The 17579-nt window shown below is 44.3% G+C and overlaps 1 protein-coding gene across 12 annotated transcripts in view; it reads right to left on the bottom strand.

Moving 5' to 3' along the window:
- Positions 1-17579, bottom strand: part of PMS1 (PMS1 homolog 1, mismatch repair system component) — a 2204114-nt gene that overhangs the window by 2106365 nt on the left and 80170 nt on the right. For 2 of the 12 annotated variants that reach the window (XM_069615651.1, XM_069615658.1), the window contains exon 1: positions 16392-16471. The exons of 9 other annotated variants lie outside the window; for them this stretch is intronic. The gene's annotated coding sequence lies outside the window, so the exon portion shown is untranslated. Of the gene's footprint in view, positions 1-16391; positions 16472-17579 lie in introns of those variants that run through there. One more of the 12 variants, XM_069615659.1, reaches the window with a different exon arrangement.

Raw genomic sequence — 17579 nt, 5'->3', positions numbered from 1 at the left:
CTGTAGGATTGTTTTGAGTACACTATACTTGCCATATAGCGATGGGGGAGTCTAACTCCCGCAATTCGAATGGTATTACTTGGCAGCACAGCGAAGATATTTGGTGATGTGGTTGGCAGATAGAATGACTGCAGAAACTGGATTGCTACAGAAGGTAGTGATGCCGAGCAGGCTCAAGGAATGCTCATGGGCTCCATAGGCTTGCATTAGCGCCCAGTGTCAGCTGGTACAGCTGGGCAGGCAGATATGGGCCCGGGCTTTAAAAATGGTGAGCTCATCGTGCCCATACGCTAGAAGTACTTCACTGGTGGCATATGCCTGTTCTGATAGTAGGGAACGTGCGGAAGCCAGGATATGGGAACGACATGCAGTACATATGTGGGGGAACCTGTTTGAGAATGGGCAGTTCAAGGAATTGGATGACCTTGTGAAAGTGGCTGTCTTACCTGGAGGACAGTTTTACATTATATGAGGGCCCGCAGGATGGCCAAGCAGACTCCGGGAGGCCTACCTTAGCAACCCGGCAGAGGATGCGCTATTGTTATTATTATATCAGTTGGAAGATGCAAGCGGACCACTAGAATGTACGATTGCATCAGACGGACGCATAAAAATGTGCAAGATAAATTGAGGGGTAAATGGGAAAGGGATGTTGGGACACAGATTACAAAAGGTACAGTGGGAACAGGCTTTGTTTTTTTAAAATATATGTTTCACGCAATGTGCGGTTCCGCTTAATACAACTTAATATACTACATAGGACATATATGGACCCTAGTAGAATAGACAGGTTTGGCACTGGGGGGCTAAGGGCTGCTCGAGATGTGACGTGTTGGGTGCTGAACAGATGCATATTCTATGGAGCAGTGCCACCGTACAGACCTGTTGGGGCCAAATAGAACAGACTTGCAGAGAGGTGGGTATTGTTCGGTTTGAATCCTTCAACGCCCTTCCCGCCTCCAGAAACCATCTCCTCTGAGCAGTTGCTCCCAAATTACCTGAGCCCGTCTAAGATCCTCCTACGTAGGCCGAGGGAGACAGGCGATGCGCGATGAGGCGAGCTGTACACCGACTTCAATGTGACACCAGCTGTCACCAGCCCCTGCTAACCATTGTACAACGAGACCACGGGTAAGCCCCGGCCTCTCTTTATTCACATTTCTAAACACTGAACACTCGACTGCATGCTGCACGAACCAACGAGCGGTTGCTGAAGTACACATGAGGGAGAATGCAGGGTCTCCCTTTGATCCTGCCTGCGTTCCCTCGAGCTGCCCAGGGTGTTTCAACCCTCCTCTCCCCTGTAACTGCAAGATCACTATTTGCGAGCAGGAGACTGCGGGACTTGATTCTTTGATCCTGCTCGCATTGGAACAGTTGCATCATGCTGACCTTGCCGAACGGCACATAAACAATATCCTGCAGTGCAATACGTGACTGGAAGTCCGCTGCTCTACTCCCCTCTGACTTTTCAAGGTCTCACTTCATATACTCTGACCTCCATTCTCCATCTACCACCAGAATTGGTGATATCCGGTTGGTCTACGAGCATCACACAGATAGCACCTGCTTGTTACCTTATCCACCATTAACAATACTACAATGACCTGATGATTAGTTGCATACGCACTAATTACTATTCGTGATACCCCATACATATTTGACGAAAATTGATCATATGGCCGCTACATCTGTAACCGGGCCCGCGACAAGATCAAAAAACAAAACCGTGTTAGCCATTGCAAGCTTGTATCCTAAAACAGACCCGCTTCCCGACCAACCACCTCTAGAAGAACAACCTTCAGCAATCAACCTAGAGACTCCAAAATTGAATGTTCAGTCAACCATAACATCTGCCTTATTGGAAAATGAACACACACTGTGCCCCATCAAACCTCCACTACTCCGCGCTGAACTGGTAACTCACTCAGCTATTCTACTTCCAGCAGGAAGTGGGGACCAAACCAATACTGAGACTTGCTCTAAGACACAGACTATCCCCAACCATATACTGAAAAACAAACACAGTGTACAACCAAAAGGCCGCACCAAGTGGAAATGGTTCTCAGGAAATGTGATCGATGCTATCATGTTCATCCCCACACCAGCCACGGAGGAAAGCTTCAGATGTCTCACAGCCTTGGCTAATCACAAAAGAAAAAAGCCATTGCTGCAAAGAAATTATAGAAGCACAATTACACCCTTGTTAAAACTATGTAGGACCACAGTCACCAGAGACATCATACAACAGTGACTCGCCAATCGCGACTCTCTCTCGACATCACAGACATTGAAGACCTTCAAACCAACCCAGACAAAAGGAATGAGGTATTCCAGCTCCACAACAGGATCAAGGGTGAGCCCGCCTGGACCGCCTCGACTACCCGCAATATCAACCCCAAAAGACACTGATCGAATCTTGCATCTACCAAATCCTATGGATACAAGCAATGACAAGACTCCTCCTATTACTAACTCCCGGTAACAGTGCCAACGGAACACTACCCAACAGAACCAACATGAAGTACTTCCATCCACTATGCTGGACCTGCACAACTTGCAAAACTTGCTATTATACCTTATATGAAGTTACTGGAAACCAACGGCGAGGCTCAAAAAGATCAAGCAACCCTTCTCGCCCTCATTCACTCAAAAGAGATTTACATAGAGGCCTTCATAAACACAATACACAATCGACTAAATCAAGAGGCCGAAACCAGCGCTCAGTGGCAAGGGAGGCTCTTCGAGATCGCCAGAATAGACCATGAAGAAAAAACCACTTTGACAACAGGGATGATTGAGATTCTGTCCAAGGGCTATAACTGCGACAAATCAACACCAAAACAAATGAAAGAAAACAAAATATACCACTAAACAGCCCCCCGCACAAAACATCAACTGAAAGCAGGGGAAACCGAGATGAGGAAGCTACTAATTCAACTGACACGACTCGAGAAACAAGTAATCGGCCCCACAAGGACATATCACAGCCTCATGTCAAAGAACCCGAAAACTTTGCTATCTTTGACAACACCAGGATTACCTCACAGCAGCCACAGAGCACAAAAAAAGCAAAAAACAAAAAGAGAAAACCCAATGGCTTCAGAGCATTCCTAAGGAACCTTATCACTCCTAAAGTGAACAAACATGATCAACTGGGGGAAAAAAAAGCAGCCATCGCAAACCAAAAGATTGCTGACAATCCAATTAAGATCTCTGAGACTAGCCCACTAGACCTCTCCATCATAGACAACGAGAAACAAGCTACCATAGAAATCCAGGAACAACAACATTGCTTGCTACAGGAAGCGTTATTAAACCTTTCAACCTATTCCATTGAAGAACAAGACACTAACAGTAACATGAACCGGCCAAACTTGGACCAATCCCTCATAACTATAGATACCTATGAAGAGGGACATACTGCAAAGATAGATGATACTGACCTTACATACGACACCATCTCCGATACTGAATTTGATATATCAACTCAAGCAAATTCAATCACACTTGAGTCCATCTCTGACAGTGAAGGATCTTTGCTACAACAGAAAGACAAAACTCATACAAGTACCATCACCGCTCGTTCTAACTATACGCCAGCGGGCCACTCACCAAAACTGCGTCCCCCGGCATTTATTAACCCCATGCAACAACTCCAAAACATGAAACTCAAATTCGAAAAGCTGGACAAAGACAAACACGAGGTGCTACTTAATCGAACAAACACCCTGCGGTTGCTACCCGCAATTCCTTCCTTAAAATGGGTAAACACAGGTCACATCAAACTAGTGGAGCTTACTAACGACAAGCAATTGGACGTAAACTATGTACACTGAAAGAATTGCAAATTAAGCCGCTCTTTTTTTCAATCTTGGGTTTAAATGCACGACCACAACAACATATAATAGGAAACCAACACATGAATACCCGAAACAAGTAAGTAAATTCAACCATACGGAAGTGAAAGGACATGATTGCTCTCAGACCTCGGGAAATCATAATAAAATCGGACTAGAAAGCTCAGCAGAAAGAGAGATCAGACACTACATTCAAACCAACTCTATCAAAAATCCCTTCTGGCGAGATTTAGAATGCTCAAATATATCGATGAACTCAACTACGCATACTGAAACACAACCATCATCGACCAAAACAACCAAGACCTGGACTATGTGTTGCTGGAACACCAGAGGCTTTTCTCACCTCTTCCACATAAACTTTGATAACCTCTGGAATTTTAACTTTATATGTCTCCAAGAGACCTGGATCTCTGCCATGCCTGCTTGTGATGGTTACCAGATTGCAATGAATCATGCGATACAACATGAGAAAGGATGCCCGTCATCAGGACTTCTCATACTTATCAAAATCAAAGATAATGTATGCATAATAGAATCTATCAATCTTACCCCTTGGATACAATTTTCGAGCACCTCCTTACCAATACGACAACCGCTCTCTTGATCCCCATGAAGTCACAGAAATTATGTACCTGCAACCTATATTGGAATCCGGCTGCAACCCAGAGCGATGAATTCATCGATACCGTATTCTGTGCCATAGATAAGCATCCAGTGAAAATGAGAACATTGAAATAATTATCTGCAGCGATTTAAACATTCACCTTTATGACAGCCAAGGAGTCCCTTCACCGAAATCCAACTTAGCCCCTAGAGCAAAAATTTGGAGCAAAGAACTAGAACTCAGAAATTTGAAGTGTATTAAAACGCATACACCAAACAAATCAATGACAACTTGGACCTCTGGAAAACTGTCAGCGACAATCGATTACATATTTATGTCACCAACTCTTACTGCAAAAATACAATCGATAGATAATAAGAGATCGGCAAACAGCGACCATCATATCATCAGCACCAGGTGGGACACAATGAATACTCCAAAAGAACGATCCACTTTGCCACACATGGAAACAAATAATTCAGTAACTAGACTGCGCATCAATGGCAACCAAATCAAACAACGTACCAAAGTTTAGACTGGCTCTGCCCGGGTCGCCATGAACAAACTGAATTATGAGTGGATGTTGAGACCCTTTCTACAAACAATAAACAAACAAGACCTTAACAAACAAAATCATACTCATGTATTCAATCCACAGATTGTCGGAATGAAGAAAAACCATAGGAGAAAGATCACGGAGATAAAAAAAAAAAGGAATTGCAAAATGAGAAGAACTAATTAACAAAGCAAAACAACAATACAGAAATTGGACCAAAAATTTAAAAGTGTTGCTCCTACAAAAAGATGAAGAGGCAATCCTATATTTATTGAAATCAAACAACAGGAGAGGACTGTGGAATCTCCTAAATGCTCAAGACAATAGTCAACATAAGATGATTCAGGGGATTGCAGAAGCTACCTGGATCAGTCACTATGAGGCAATCTCTCGTTCGAACAGCTCTCACACACTAAACACCTTGACATCAAACCCTGGCAGAACTCTTGGGGACAAGATACCATACTAAAAATGATAAAGAACTTAAATACATCAAGAGCCCCTGGGCCGGACGGTCTATGCAATGCTATCATAAAGAAACACCCGGAGGAATGGGCAACTCTTTGTACACACTTATTTGCCACCATTGAAGAGTTCAAACAAATCCCTACCATCTAGAGAACAGCTATACTAATACTAATATACAAATCAGGAGACAGGCAAAATCCAGCAAACTATTGACCTATTGCCTTGCTGGATCCAATTGGAAAATTATTTGCTAGCCTACTGATCAACAATCTTAATACCTGGATCAAAGACAACAAGAAATTCGATATAAGACAGACCGGGTTCACAGAAAAAAAAAGGTACCAATGTAAATTTAATGATCTTGAACCTGCTAAAACATGAAGCATTGATTAACAAACACACGATCTATGCCGCCTTCATAGACCTCCATATAGCATTCGATCTAGTGAACAGAGAGAAGCTTTGGGAAAAACTGAAAAGGTGGAATTGCACAGCAGAGATATTGGAACCCATTAAACAATTTTATACCAATACAATATTTAGGATCAGAATTTCACAAAATGGAGCACTGTCAGCGTCCATAAACTCAGACAATGGGCTCAAACAGGGCTGCCCTCTTGCAGCAACCCTCTTCAATTTATACACCTGAGATGCTCCAGAACCTCCTAATTTTCAATCAGCTTTTCTGCCCAAACTAAACAATACACAGATCTCACATCTCATGTATGCAGATGATATTGTCATCCTTGACAAAACCCAGATTGGTCTACAAAGAAGTCTGAAGGAGTTGCAACACTACATGCAACAAATTGACTTGGAAATAAACACCACCAAATCAAAAATCATGACTTTGACAAAGGTGCGACATTCCAAAAACCGGCCCTTCAACTTCTACATGAACGAAAAAAAACTCGCACAACAAACCACCATTAAGTACCTAGGAATAATACTGAACCAATCGAAAGTCGAGTCTGATTGGCAGATTCATCTAAGAGCCAAGATCTCCTTTCTCGCCCGACAAGGTGTAATCCTACATCGAAAATTCTGAAAATTCGCCCATCCTAATTTTCTATCGACAAAGTGTCTGCCATCGTCACATATGGGGGCGAGACGATGATCAACTTTGATCAGACAGCATGGGATGTTCTTGAGGGACTCTTTTGGCGGAAAATTCTGAATCTACCTAAATCCTTCCCCATGACTAGAATTAGACATGAGATTGCCATACAATCCCTCCAATCCATAGTTGACTGGAAAAATATTTTTTAAAAAAACAAACAAATTATCGACCTCTACAGGAAAATGATTAGCGTCCACAACACTCCAGCATTCAACATAGTTTGTGGGGATACCAACACAGTACTAACAACATGGAAAAATGCAGTCAAAATTCTCATGACAGCCAATGACATAACACAAGAGATGCTAACGAATCGTCCACAATGTGCCAAAAATAGGATTCAAATCAATAACTGGATACAAACCACATCTGACAAATCTAAGTACCAGATGAACTTAAATTGTGAACTAGACATTCGCGCTCTTAACGTGCTCCCACCATATATGACTCAATTTCCGGATCGGAAGATCAGAGATCAATTTACTACCAACACGACAGCTTTTGGCCATAACCAGACAGATCCCAAAATCGGAAGCACGGTGTGGATTCTGTGGGGAAAAACAAATCCTTGAGACTCTGTTCCATGTTCGAATGGACTGTCCCGCACTATCCGACAAAAGATCCCTGTTTAGAGAGATGATATCCAAACGTGGTCCTGACTTGACTCCCCAGGAGAGATGGAATACCATACTTCTGGGAACAAATAGGAGCCTAACCACTGTGATCATACACTTCAGGAACCACATATCTGCTACACCCATCTCAAGAAGCACTGCCACTTCTGGAATTAAATAAAGCGCCGACAACTTAATCTGAAAGTTGGCGGGGACAAATTGACATTGAAAATGATACTCCTTTTCCCATGTTGTGTTTTCTGTTTTTCATAATTTTGTTCCTTTTTGTAAATGGGGAAAAAAGGGAAAGGAGGAAGAAAGGAAAAAAAAGGTTTTTGTAATAGAAACTATATCATTTAAAGAAAAAAAAAATATATATATATATCATTTCTTGTGTTGTATTCTTATTTTTTCTGTACCATGAACATTTAAAAAGAAAAGCAATAAACAGATTTTTTTTAAAAATCAATTAAAACAAAAAAAATCCAGGAGGGCAATAGTGCAGTAGTTGGTCGGTTCCTCCCTCTCTTCCATCTTGAAGAATGATACAAACAAGGCTGCCTTCCAATATTCCGGGACTGCCCTCTTCTTCAAGATCTGATCAAATAGTACCTCTGCAAAGTTAGCCCAGTGTTCAGAGGCATCTTTCAACATCTGATTTGTGAGCCCATCCAGGCCCAGGGCTCTAGAAGAGTTTAGTGTCTTTATCATAGTCAGGATCTCCTCCTTGTCCCCGGTTTTTGGCCACAAGTTAAGTCCAGTCAAGTTTCCGGCTTAGTTGCCGACATCTATATTGTCAAACAGCCTAGAATAATGGTCGATCCATGCCGATTCGGCAACTGGGTTTGTTGTTAACTGCCTCGTGGAACTTTCCATCATTATTAAGGAGTTCCCACAGGTTATGTGTGTTTTTTTTACAAATGGCCTTCAGCATGGTTTCAGCATCAAATTGAGCTCGGAGTGTCTTTGAGGCTTTCAGCCAGTTTTTGTATGCCGGTCTTCGTTTTTTGATATCTGTTCTGCTTTCATTCCCACCCATCATTTTATATTTCCTCAGATCCGATCTTAATGATCTCTTGACAGCAACCACCTCCAGATTGTATTTATGCATTGGCCTAAATCCCCCCCATATCGGCGCTTGATTTGGTTGACTCAAATTTGGCTAGGGGCCAAGTGCATTCAATTCCATCTCCATCTGTTTCGAGATGGTGAGCAAAGTTCTTTGTGATCCATGGAACATCGCTAGATTTAATTCTTATTCGATTTCTTCCTTGGGAAACTTGCATCAGGCCCAATAATCTTTCTGGTGGTCTTCCCGTTAGCCTCTTGTATTTTGTTTCGAAGAGTTTATGATCACTGCAACCCTTATCCATCACTTTCAAACTCTCGATTGGGGCCACATATTGCAGGATACAAACCAATAATCTAAAATAGGATTTTTGCTCTCCTCGTGACCACGTGGTTCGTCAAATGTCACCCTTAATTTGCCCATTCAGCATCATGAAGCCTCTATCAGCAATTTTACTTGTCCATTCTCGGGCCCATTGTGAAAGGAACACTGAACACACTGGGAGCCCCTGGGTGTTTAGACATCCAGAGTTCAAGTCACTGCATGACATTGCGCAAGGGTTTCCCCATGTTAGATACATTTTGTCCATTAGGGTCATTATCCTGTGTAACAGACTGTCACCCTTCTTCGCAGTGTTCCAATACAAATAGAAAATGGCCATAATTTCCTTCTTGTCATTTTCTATCATAATAACTTGACTGTATGGTGATGGATCAGGCACTTTCTTTACGGTGAGGCCAATCCCTACCCTTCCCAATGTCAGTGTGGGGTTCAGGTAACAGGTGTAACCTTCACACAACGGGTTTGATCTTAACCAAGTCTCTTGAAGGCAAAGAATGACGTACTTTTCCAGTCCCAGCTTTGCGTCGTTGAATAGATGCACAAATCCTCTGGTGTTCCAGGATGCCATCCAGAGGTGGGATTCCCTTAGTGCATCTTGGCGTTAATTTCTCTGTGAGGGGGTCTGGGCAGCTGCCAGATATGACCATTCGTGTGTCTTTTGTAAATCTTCCCTCGTAGTACTTTCGTGCTTTAATGCAGGTAGTTTGTGATTTACTGTACTCACTGCAACTCTCAAGGGGGATACATTCAAAAGTTTACCCGTTTTTAAATCAGGTTCGTAGACCCTTTGTGACCTGATTACTGGGGTTATCTCTGACCTTTCGGTGCTTTGGTCTGGTTTGCGTCTTTCCAAGACCGGGTCCAGAGGCTCACTCAGCTCAAATCCTAGGGTCAGGAAGTCTTCTACCATCTCCATCAAGGTGTTTTTTTTTTTTAATCAGGTCATTCCTTAAGTGAAGAATTACCCAGTGCATGCTGTCTTCAGTTATACATTGTCTACCCTTATGTCATCAGAATGTATGTTCCTCAGTTTAGTTAGGTGATGGATCAATGTTAAGCCATTCCTCCTATTAAGGATCAAATTGTCATTTGTCTGGAGGAGTCGTTCCAGGGTGATGGTAATTCCACTCTCGAATTAACTTTTTACCTCCTTCCATTTCCCTTTGTTGGAGAGGAATTCTGTTTTATAAGGCCCAGTTTCCCTAGTGTTTGGGGTTGATTTGTTAATTTATTTGCTTTTCTCCATTTTTGTTTCAGCGTTCTGAAGGAGTCCAATGTGTCAGCGGACTGATCAAGCTTTGCCTTTCGAAACTCCTTTGTTCCTTTAGATAAGGAGTTGTTCTGGTTCAGCGAGCCCTCATTGAATCTCCCTCTTCTGAGAAGCAATCTATTAGATAAGTTAGATTCAAGTCTTCCACAAAGCCATCTGCATCCATTTCAGGATCATCGGATCCCAGTTTTTCTTTTAATTGAAGACCATCATCTTGATTGACCTGAGAAAGATCCAGGCAGGGAAAAGACAGACAATCTGCTGTTGGGGTTCTTGACTTGCCGGCAGTGTTGTTAGGTTTTGCATTAATGCTCAAGAACCATTTCATTTATTTTTTGGCCCTCTTGGATGTTTTTGCATTTTTCAGTTGGAGGCCAGAGGATGCAATTTTCCAGGTTCCCTCCATTTTGGCCCTTAGAGCCAATTGTTTTTTTTTTGGTCAAATATTTTAAAGGTTTTAGATTTGGGTTGTTGCAATGTCGTTTGCATTACCAATGTCATTCCAGGTGCCTCCGATATCACAGCCTCCTCTTCACACGTGATGAAGGGAGCTTCTTTGCTTGGACCCACATTGGAGTCTATATTGGCCCCCCTCATGGGTTGTGTGGGCATGCTCTCCGTCGGTTCAGACAGGTTTATTTGTTGTACGTACGTCGTTGTCCCCGGTTTCCCTTGATCGAGGGTTTGGGTTTCTTTGACAACTTTTAGTCAATATTGGGGTTAGTCACTCTCTGATCGTTATCCGGAGGTCGATTTTCCCATTTTGATTTTAAATCGGTATCTTATCCACGATTGGGATTGTTCTTGAATTGAGTTCTCATCCACTTGCAGTCGGCTAGTAGTGCTTCCATCATCATGTTTTTGTCTCTTGCCATATCGCACAGTCTTCATGAGTTCTCTACTTCCTTGTCCATTCTTGATTGTGCTGCGGTTTTAAATGTTTCCAAGAATATCATTTTGGAATATACCATTTCTAGCAGAGTTGATTGATCTTTAATTGCATCATCTAATGATTTGTATAATTTACACAATGGGGCCAGTGAAATTGTTAAAGAAGCCATTAGGTTGTTATGTAGGGCAGTTGAAGCCTCCGGTGATAATGAGGCCTTAACTAACTGGGAAGCCTGTTTAAGTTATCTTTTAAAGGATTTTATCACGTCTCAGGTTAATTGGGCTGCTAGGTTCAATCAAAATGCCTGTGCAGTTGTTTCTGCTAACGGGTTGCTTGAGGATTCCGGATTCCAAATTAGAGGGGTCCGAAAATGTCCTCTGTCTTACTGGGGAACGTTCTCGGCTCGCCTCACTCCTCTGTGTATATCTTCCCGGGCTTTGTGCAAAAACCGTTCTGTGGGGTCCCACATGTCTCCATCCATATTTACATTTGTACATCTTGTAATCACTGATGGTTCTGGTGATTCAAGTCTCCTTCTCTTCACAGGATTTTTCCGTTGAAAGCTTTCTAGGCCCTTTTTAGAGAGATTTGGTTTATTTTTCTTTTTTTCATTGATGCGATATTCATTTTTAATTCAGCAATGTCCTGATTGGGGATTTGGAGATTGGGCCAAGTATTTTGGTTATTACAGGATCGGTGGAACTCTTTATTATTTACCTCATAGATCAAGTTTTTGACAGTCAACGGTTGAGGGGGCATGTTGTTTAGACCCTCCACTGATTCCTCAGCGTCACTCCTTTCGGTCCTTTCACTTCCTCTATCCACCCCTTGGTTTGTATTTATTACCAATGAGGAAACTCGAGTTAGCCGAGGATTTAAGGGGGATCTTATGGCCCCACTGTGATAGCTATTTCTCTCCCCAGGACAGCCTCCAAAATTCGAGGCCCTTTGACAGCCCGGTCCGTGAGGTTGGTGGAATTAGTCATTAGGGCAAGTCTCAAGGGTGGATTTGTGCCCTCACCGCCCCCCAAGATACCTGACCTTGCCCCCTCCCACCGGTGCCAGGGCAGAATGCAGATCCGAAAAGGATATGTTTACCGCTGCCTCCATCTCATTGTTAGTGAAGGGACTCAGAGGAGGGAGAGGATTTACCTGTTTTCTCGTTGGCGTGGCCGCATCTTGGAGCTTTAATTGGTGGCGGGTACGGGGGCCCATTGTCATAATTCATATTCAGGTAGCAAAGATAATCACTGGATGTACTTTCACACTGCTACTGCTCCTCATGGCTCCCCCACGAACCACCACAGACCACTTGTGCACACTTACAAGCAGGAATCCGTTTTTGTATGAAAGAGCCTCCTCTTCATGCTGACACAGTCTCCTGGTCTCCAGTTAGAGAGGTAGCAGCACCTTACAGCGTTGGGTGTGTAGCACGTAGGAAAACATTGAAATTGCTTTCAAAGTGAGAAAGCACAAAAGCTAGTAGCAGAAGGGGTCTACACAGCCACCACAGACCACTTGCACTCACACTAAACAGCAGCCCTATTGAGCAGCACTAAAACTGAACAGATCTCACTCAGAGAAAATCACTCCCACTAAAGAGCACTAGAATGGGAAGCTTGCACAGCAACACAAAGCAGCAACTGCACTCACATTGGCTGGCATTCACAAAGGGCAAGGATCAGACAACTTTAAGAGCAACACTCAGTAAATATGCACACAGAGAAACCCCAAAGGAGTATGGGGGGCTACTAAGACACAGTGCAGCACAAATCAGTCCCTAGGAGATAGGACTCCGAAAGAACAGCAGTCAGAGAAAGGAGCACTCGGCACTAGCACTATGCTTGCACTGAGCAGGACTCAGCCCATGGATCCTCCTCTCAGGCCTAACAAAGGGTTCAAAATTGAGGAGAGCTATTTAGCTCCTGCTTCTAGCATAGTACAGCCTGGTTAGCTTGAAACCAACAGCTACCAGGAGCTACAAGTGGCTTCCAAACATGTAAATGTGGCATTAACTTTGAGTATATGAGAATGTGCATAAACCAGAATTAGAACACATAATACACATTTAAGGGGTGTGGCTAACCGCCATGTGAGGAAGACGTGTTTCAGACAGCTCCGCTGATGTGTTCAACATACTGCCGTAACTTTACAACTTTGCTATACTAATAACTCCTGAAAATCACCCCTTGCGTGGCGGATGGCTAGAGGCACCTTCGCCTGAAGTTTTGGACGGCTGCAAGCCCCTGCCAAGGCAGCACACCGTGGAACGAGGTACGGCAAGCTTGAGAAAATGGCGTCCGCCATATAAACATTCGAGTCCTGTGCCTTTTACTGACGGAGTTGAGAGCCCGGCAAAAACCGCCGTTGCTTGAGGGCACGGGGCAGTGCAGCGTGCGTTGAGGAGGTGCCTACCAAGCCTTGTGCGCAGGGATCTCTGTCTTCTGCAGCCATACGCGGAACTCGGCCCGCAGCAACTTCATTAGCCCCACGCGAACCGGGTCGCTAAGCATGTGGAGGGAGGGCCTGATTGCCACAACAGCCAACCGCTCCAGCTCGAAGTTGGAGTGACGCTCCCTGCCTGCCACCTTCGGCCCCCCCACACAGCGCACGACAACGCTCAGCTCACCCCGGCTGGCCACATCAAACCACCAGAGCCGCTGGGCTGGGCACTGGAGAACTTCTGTGGAGCCCACGACCCTGCGCACTCTGCTAGCTTGACTCATGCACAATTGTGCCAAATAATAGTGCGCTCACTGGGTCCAGAACGCGCACTGCAGCGCAATCTTAAATGAATGAGTCACTCCTCTGACTACCGCTGACGAGATAACTAAAGACAAAGCCTGGTGTGCCAGCATTCAGTCCGCCATGCTCAACAAAATAAAACTCCTCCAGAACAAAATCCAAAACCACTGCAAAGCCCTCCCAAACCAAAAAAACAATCGGGAGCCAATACCAGGGAGCAGCAGTGTTTACTCTTTGGGGCCGACAGAGTTTATGATGACGTTTGCGGGTTGTGCGTGTGCGTTACAACGTGGCCAGCTAGAACGTGACTTTGCTGCAGTCATCAACGTGCTGTTGAAACGCTGTGACGGCGCCGTGGGTTCGGGCTTGCAGGAGATAGGAGGGTCTCCGCAGGAGCGGGGGTCATCCGTCAGCTCGACGGTGCTTGTCATGAGTGCAGAAGGTTTAAATTATTGCGTCCTGTGGTGCCATCGGAAATTTCATTGTGATGTTGTTGGACGGCGGAATGTTCAGGATTGTGGCAGAACATGGCAATTATTGCTTGGCAGGGTGAAAAGCACTGTGGTCGGTTCCAATGAGTTCGTGCTGGCGAACACGTGCTTTATGTGCGCCAGTGTGAAGAGCCTGCAACGGGGGTGCTGCCCCAAGCGCTTTGGAGCCGCTGTGAACTTAAGTGACTTGGATCCCGATCTTTGGGGTATATAGACGAGGATGAAGGATCCCACGAAGTGGAAGGACTGATCGGGGTAGGTGTTGATTGAGGCCTGTTTTTTGTTGTTATGTATATGTGGTGGCCTCGGGGGAATAGCTACGATATTGGGGTTGGACCCTGGGTTGATGTTAGCGGTCAGGCCTGTTAATGATATGTGCAGGTTGGCGTTTTCATGTTGTGGCCTGTTTGTCCAGTAAACTGAATTGGTTTTGGTGAGGACTCGTGGTTGTGGGGATCCTAGTGATGATGGTGTTTTTTAATATTGTTTTGCTTTGCAGGGGGGTTGGACAATTTTCTGCGGGGTTGTGCAATTGTTTCTTTTATGTGGACATGAGGGAGCAGGGTGTAACGTTTGGACTTTGGCGCTCTGACATGGGTGGGGTTGTGGTGCATTCCGGTTTGGGACTTGATTGTCATTTGGTGTTATCTGTTTGTCTGGTGATGTTCTGTGTTTGTAGGGGCATTTCCCCTGGTAATTTCCGGAGTGGCCGGGTGGGTATGGACAGTGAGGTGCTGTCTACTGTAGGCGGGGGCAGTTAGAGCTGTCCATTCATGGTGGGGTAGTGAGGTACTCTCTATTTGTGGTGTGGCAGTGAGGTGCTGTCTATTGATGGTGGGGCAGTCAAGTGCCGTCTATTGTTGGAGGGGGCAGTGAGGTGCTGTCTATTTTACGGGAGGGCAATCAGGTGCAGTCTACTCTAGGCGGGACAGTTACAGCTGTCTGTTCATATGGGGCAGTGAGGGCTGTCTATATTTGGTGGGGTAGTGAAGTGTTGTATATTTATGGTTGCTGTTTCACAGGTGGGTTGTTAGCTGGTGAGGGCATTAATGCTCTAGGGATGTCTATGGCTTTTGGTTTCAGTGGTTATATTCCATAGTGATTATCGGTGGCATGTTTGTTTTGGTATAAGATAGTTGAGGGGTTATCTGTGGCAGTCTTGCTTCAGTGTTATATTGCTTAGTGATTATTGGTGGCATGTTGGTTCCAGTATAAGATTCTTTAGAAATTGTCTGTGACAGGTTTGCTTCAGTGGTTATATTGCTTAGTGATTATTGGTGGCAGGTTTGTTCCAGTATAAGATTCTTTAGGGAATTGTTTGTGGCAGGTTTGCTTCAGTGGCGATTTCCTGCGGGACATAAATGGGTCACGGATTTCTTTTCTTTTAGGATGATGTTGCGTTGTTCCAGCTACCATTGGTGTGCACGGTTACAGTTGGGATGTTCACCAGCGGGTTTTGTTTGTTAGCAGGGGTAAGGAGGGAGATGTGTCATAATCTGATCTGATTTTTTGGCCCGATTATGGGGCTCTGTGCTACTGAGTGGGTTATGACATCACAGTGGAACCTGGGAAGTGATTGTGGGATTCCAGGGATGGCAGATGGTCCTGCTGCTCCAGATGGGAACGGATGTCCCGGTATTTTCTCCACGTAATATCTCGTGTATCAATAAACTCACCTTTATAACTTAGTTATTACACATACCAAATATTACATAACACTGGCCCTGAAACATCGCACAAACTCTACAGACATACTGCAGAAAAGGTATTGATTAAAATTAAAGCTCATTTGAGAATTGTGATCTACAAAAAACAATGTTTTACGCAGAAAATAAAAAACAAAAACCTATTTCGCTATTAAATAGGCACAATTTCCATGCGTGTTTTTACACAATGATGTATGTCAGCACGCACGTGCACTAACGCTATACCCAGCACGGATCTGTTTGGTGACGTGTATATCAAAGAAAAGGGATCCTCAAGTGCAATAGACTACAGCCACTTTACATTCTACCGATCAAGCAAACCGAGGCTTCACATGCCCATGTTCAATCGCATACCTAGTTGCGAAACATATTACCTCCTGATTTTAAAATATGCGTGGGCAGAACCACGCATGAGTGATGTGCCGTTTTAGGCACCAAATACCATATAATAGTGCTTGAACGCATCTTGCATCGTATTACAAACAATAAATATTACGAAGAAATTGTCCGGTTGACTGGGGCGTGGCCAGCTGATGACCACGCCCACCGGATAGTTAAGAAGACATTCCAAACAGGAAAACGAAAGCAAGATTGTCTATGCTCGTGATATAATTATGAGTCATTCAAAACACAAGGCCATTAACGTAATACCTGCAATGTTCCCCTGAAATTTCTCAGAACAAACGCTCTCTTGTGGGGATCTCCCGCCGAAATGTATAGCCTTACCGCCACACAACATAAAAAGAAGACTGCTTCGGTAGGTCATGGTGGCTTGTGTGTGATAGTTTAACGGCCATCTTTCAGTGGTGTTGTTTCCTATTAACGGTCTTCGGAAATAGCAGAACTTACTTTAATTGGTGCATTAATATTTTAATAAAAAGTCTGGTCGGAATAAAACAGGAGCTGCCCACTAAAAAGCTGTGATACAGGTTCCCATTCACAAGTAGACTCGAACACTTTGGGGGAAGCTTGACCTACAGAGGTGGAACTAATAATATGTTTTTCTCATTTTATACTGACAAATACAGTCAGGCCACAATTCTATGTCAAGACAGGAGGCTTCATATTATGCATTACAATCTTTACTTCTGAGACCACAGCAGCAAAGAAAAAACGTTTACAAACAAAAAAAGTTTCAATAACATAACTAAATAGAGTTCAATGTCAATGTAAGGCATAGTTCTCAACCGTTTGTGTCGCAAAGGCGGGTGAAATCATCCGATTTTGTTTTTGGCGGGTGAGACGCCCATTGGAATGAATGGGCGTGCAGGAGTCTTGGCATAGAATCAGCCCTTTACAAGGCGGGTGACACCGGCCAAAAGCGTGTGAGTTGAGAGCTATGTGTAAGGGGACTGGACTCCTCAATCCAACATGGAGGGCAGGTCATGCCCTGCAGGTGACCAATGAGCAGGGACTCTCCTCTATATAAGTCCTTTACTACAATCCCAACTCCTCTTTCTCTTCTGCTTTCGCCTCCGCCCTGATGCGCCTGGGCTGTTTATTATTTTATTAAGAATGTCAGAGTCCTCTCCCGTCCCGATGCACGCCAGTCTGACAGAAGCTTTTGCTTCAGACCTGGCGCACACAGGCTTCTATGATTTATCTTCAGTGTGGGCATGGCCCACCCTCTACAGTCCCAATGCCATAGCTCTCAACCATTTGTGTTGCAAAGGCGGGTGAAATCACCCGATTATGTTTTTGGCAGGTGAGATGCCCATTGGAATGAATGGGCGTGCAGGAGGCTTGGCAGGTGAGGCAGCCCTTTACAAGGCGGGTCACATGACTCAGAAGCGCCGATCACGTGTTAAAACCATGAATCACGTGATGCGGAAGACCCTA

Source organism: Ambystoma mexicanum, chromosome 9 (genome assembly GCF_040938575.1).
Source record: "Ambystoma mexicanum isolate Mex_15411 chromosome 9, UKY_AmexF1_1, whole genome shotgun sequence".
NCBI lineage: Eukaryota > Metazoa > Chordata > Amphibia > Caudata > Ambystomatidae > Ambystoma > Ambystoma mexicanum.
Note: the sequence above shows the minus strand (reverse complement) of the source record. Positions and strands in the feature narration are given on the sequence as shown.